Genomic DNA, 5,308 nt, shown 5'->3' with positions numbered 1-5,308 from the left:
CGCCACCTCGCCCGGCTAGTTTTTTGTGTTTTTTAGTAGAGACGGGGTTTCACTGTGTTAGCCAGGATGGTCTCGATCTCCTGACCTCGTGATCCGCCCGTCTCGGTCTCCCACAGTGCTGGGATTACAGGCTTGAGCCACCACGCCCAGCCGTATTTGTTGTATTTTCATTATCTTTTTTAAACTTTTAAGTTCAGGGGTACATGTGCAGGTTTGCTATAAAGGTAAACATGTCATGGGTGTTTGTTGTGTATGTATTAAGCCTAATGCCCATTAGTTATTTGTCCTGATCATTTCCCTTTTCCCATTGTCCACCCTCCAATAGGCCCCAGTGTGTGTTGTTCCCCTCTATATGTTCATGTGTTCTTATCATTTAGCTCCCACTTATAAGTGAGAACATACGGTATTTGGTTTTCTGTTCCTATGTTAGTTTGCCAAGGATGGTGACCTCCATCTCAACTAATGTCTCTGCAAAGTACATGATCTAGTTCTTTTATATGGTTGCATAGTATTCTGTGGTGTATATGTACCACATTTCTTTTATCTGCTCTATCATTAATGGGCATTTGGGTTGATTCCATGTCTTTGCTATTGTGAATAGTGCTGCAATGAACATACACATGCATGTGTTTTTATTACAGAACAATTTATATCCCTTTGGGTATATACTCAGTAATGGAATTGCTGGGTCAAACAATATTTCTGTGTTTAGGTCTTCTCTAAACAGAAAAATAAAACAAAGAGTCTTGGAACATCAGGAAGAAGGAACGGACAATAAGAAGAGAAAAATGTAGGTAAATGCAGTAAACTCTTAAGTTTTCTGAATAACTTTGTTGAAGCAAAAATTATATCACTGTCCAATGTGGTTCTCAATGTATTCAAAGGCAATATTTAAGACAATTATAAATGAGGGCGGGTAGGGCAGGCACGGTGGCTCATACCTGAAATCCCAGCACTTTGGAAGGCCAAAGCAGGTGGATCACCTGAGGTCAGGAGTTGGAGACCAGCCTACCCAACATATGAAACTCCATCTCCACTAAAAACTACAAATATTAGCCAACCATGGTGGCAGACACCTGTAATCCCAGCTACTTGGGAGGCTGAGGCAGAAGAATCACTTGAACCCGAGAGGTGGAGATTAGAGTGAGCCGAGATTGTGCTGTTGCACTCCAACCTGGGGGACAGAGTGAAACTCCTCTCGAAAAATAAATAAACAAATAAATGAGGGAGGGCAAAAGGATGTAAAGGTAAATGAAGTGTCTTTTGAGATGGAGTTTCGCTCTTGTTGCCCAGGCTGGAGTGCAATGGCGTGATCTCGGCTCATCGCAACCTCCGCCTCCTGGGTTCAAGCGATTCTCCTGCCTCAGCCTCCCAAATAGCTGGGACTACAGGCATGCACCACCACACCCGGCTAATTTTGTATCTTTAGTAGAGATGGGGTTTCCCCATGTTGGTCAGGCTGGTCTCCAACTCCCAACCTTGGGTGATCCACCTGCCTCGGCCTCCCAAAGTGCTGGGATTACAGGCATGAACCACTGTGCCTGGCTGGTAAATGAAGTTTCTACACATTACTGAGACTGGTAAAACACCAATATTCAGAAAACCGGCAAGATATAACTATTTTATTTATTTTTTGAGATGTATTACAGGCATGCGCCACCATGCCCAGCTAATTTTTTTATTTTACTAGAGATGGGGTTTCACCATGTTGGCCAGGCTAGCCTTGAACTCCTGACCTCAGATGATCCACCCGCCTCAGCCTTCCCAAAGTGCTGGGATTACAGGTGTGAGCCACTGCACCTGGCCAATATAACTTTTTTTATATATATATATTTTTAATGGTTTAACTGGAAGTTGCTCCCAAGGGCATACAGCAAATCAAGAAATATTTATTCAAGAAAGTCATGGTAAGAACAGCTAGAGTCTGTGGCACTTAAACCGTGGCACACTGTCTCCATCCCCTACCCCCAGCTCAGATTTTTTGGAAGCTCCATTCTGGGTAGTTGTGGCCGTGAAGACAGGGCCCCCTCTCCTTCAGTTCCTAATCAGGGGATATGGCATATCACAGGAGGGATAGGTTTCCAGCATTCGTCATCCTCTTTCATTCCAAGTTAAAGAGACTAAATTCCTGGTGAGACTGAGACCTCCCCCCACTCAACACCTACTCCTAGGGTGGAAGCTCTACCCCAGCTGAACACACCAGAACAACTAGGCGGAATATCAACAATAGATGACTTAACTCTCACCAACTAGTTCTAACAGAACACTCCATCTTTAACAATGGAAAAATACACATTCTTCTCAAAAGCACATGAAACATTTTTTGGGATAGACCACATGTAAAGTAATCAAACAAGCCTCAGTAAGTTAAAAAGATTTAAACAAAGTATGTCTTTGACCACAATTAAGTAAAATTATAAATTAATAACAATGAAAAATTGGAAATTCACAAATATATGGAAATTTAAAAATACATTTTTAACCAATGGGTGAAAGAAATGAAAATGAAGCCACAACATACCAAAACTTAAGGGATGCAGCTAAAGCAGTGCTTAGATAGAATTTTTTTTTTTTTGAGACGGAGTTTCGCTCTTATTGCCCAGACTGTAGTGCAGTGGTGCGATCTCTGCTCACTGCAACCTCCGCCTCCGGGGTTCAAGCAATTCTCCTGCCTCAGCCTCCCAAGTAGCTGAAACTACAGGAACCTGCCACCACGCCCAGCTAATTTTTTGTATTTTTAGTAGGGACGGGGTTTCACCATGTTGGCCAGGCTGGTCTCAAACTCCTGACCTCAGGTGATCCACCCACCTTGGCCTCCCAAATACCAGGGATTACATGGGTGAGCCACTGCACCCAGTCTTAGATAGAAATTTATACCTGTAAATGCCTACCGCCACGCGGTGGCTTACGCCTGTAATCCCAGCACTTTGGGAGGCCAAAGTGGGTGGATCACCAGGTCGGGAGATTGAGACCACCCTGGCCAACATGGTGAAACCCCGTCTCTACTAAAAATACAAAAAATTAGTCGGCGTGGTGGCAGGCGCCTGTAATCCCAGCTACTTGGGAGGCTGTGGCAGGAGAATGGCATGAACCTGGGAGGCGGAGCTTGTAGCGATCTGAGATCGGGCCACTGCACTCCAGCCTGGGCGACAGAGCAAAACTCTATCTCAAAAAAAAAAAAAAAAAAAAGAAGAAAGATACCAAATCAATAATCTAACCTTTCACAATAAGACACTGGAAAAAGAACAGCAAACTAAAAGCAAGGAGAAGGAAGGAAATAATAAAATGTAGAGTTAAAATCATTGAAATAGTGATAGTAATAATAAAAAGAAATGCAGTCTAAGTAGTTTATTTGAAAAGATCAAGGAAATTGACAAACATGTAGCTAGCATGAACAAACAAAAAAGATGAAACTAAATAACTAAAATCAGAAATGACAAAGGGGACATTACTACCAACCTTAGGGAAGTAAAAATGATTAAAAGGAAATACTATAAAACTGTTTGCTAACAAATTAGACAACTTAGATGAAATGAACACATTCTTAGAATGATAGAAATTACTGAATCTAAGGAAGAAATAGAAAATCTGAACATACCAAAGTATCAGGCCGTTCTTGCGTTGTTGCAGAGGAATATCTGAGGCTGGGTAATTTATAAAGAAAAGTTTGATTGGCTCATGTTTCTTCAGGGTATACTGGCATGGCACCAGCATATACCTGGCTTCTGATGAGGCCTCAGAAAGCTGACAATCATTGTGAAGGCAAAGGGAGAGCAAGTATGTCACATGGCAAGATTAGGGGAGAGAGAGAGGGGGAATGATGCCACACAACCAAATCTTGCATGAACTCAGAGCACAACTCACTTCTCACCAAGGGGATGGTGCTAAAGCATTCTTTATTCTTATTATCATCATCATCATCATCATCATCATTATTGCAGGGAGCCAAAGGCCCGTGGGACGTGACCAACTCAGCATTCTGCTGAGGTTATATGATCAAACAGCAAACTGTTTATCATGAATGCAGGATGTGGGCAAACTCACACTGCCCTCCCACCAAAAGGTTTGCCGAGAGACCTCATTCCCTGGTGTGGGGTTCCTTGCAGTTACCTACTGAGAAAATGAGCGCCTATTGTTCAAAGGATGCAGTCTCACAAACCTGCTGTGAACCAAAGCTGTCTGATAATTACCGACAATCACCCCCGCTTTCTTGCTATCTCTTTAGCCTAATAAATATGGAGGGCTGTGTAAAGCTCAGAGCTGTGTCCACTAGAGGCAAGGTGACCCCTGACCCCTTCTTCCAAATATACTTTTGTCTCTTGTCTTTTATTACCACGTTTGGCCCTGCTTTGTTCAGTCCTCCTAGGTCTGTGCGGGCTACAAGTGGCGCCCCAAAAAACAGCGACAGAATCAGGTGCTCTATAGTTATTGAGTCAAGATCTTGCTCTGTCAAGACTCTGACAAGCTGGAGTACAGTGGTGTGATCACTGCTAACTGCAGCCTTGACCTCCTGGGCTCAAGCTATCCTCCCACCTCAGCCTCCCAAGTAGCTGGGCCCTCAGGCATGCCCCACTACACCTGGCTAAATTTCAACTTTTTTGAAGAGATGGGGTCCCACTATGTTGTCCAGGCTGGTCTTGAACTCCGGGCCTAGAGCAATTCTCCTGCCTTGGCCTCCCAAAGTGCTGATATTATAGGCATGAGCCACCGCCCCTGGCCTAAACCGTTCTTGAGGGATCCACCCCCATGATCTGCTCACCTCCCACTAGGCCCCACCTCCAACATGTGGAATCACATTTCACCATGAGATCTGAGGGACAAACATGCAAACCATATTAACCTATAACAAGAAAATAGATAGAATTCATAATGAAAACACTGCCCACAAAGATAAGCTCAGTCCCAGATGCCTTCACTGGTGAGCTCTACCAAACACTTAAAGATGAATTCAGGCCGGGTGCGGTGGCTCACACCTGGAATCCCAGCACTTTGGGAGGCTGAGGCAGGTGGATCACGAGGTCAGGAGATCGAGACCAGCCTGACCAAGATGGTGAAACCCCGTCTCTACTAAAAATACAAGAATTAGTCGGGCATGGTGGCAGAAGCCTGTAATCCCAGCTACTCAGGAGGCTGAGGAAGAAGAATCGCTTGAACCCAGAAGGCGGAGGTTGCAGTGAGCCGAGATTGTGCCACTGCAGTCCAGCCTGGGTGACACAGTGAGATTCTGTCTCAAAAAAAAAGAATGCATAGCAATTCTTCACAAATTCTTCTAAGAAACAAAAGAGGAGAAAACGCTTTCCAACTCATT

Source organism: Mandrillus leucophaeus, unplaced genomic scaffold (assembly GCF_000951045.1).
Source record: "Mandrillus leucophaeus isolate KB7577 unplaced genomic scaffold, Mleu.le_1.0 Scaffold593, whole genome shotgun sequence".
Classification (NCBI taxonomy): Eukaryota; Metazoa; Chordata; class Mammalia; order Primates; family Cercopithecidae; genus Mandrillus; species Mandrillus leucophaeus.
This window is presented reverse-complemented; position numbering follows the sequence as displayed.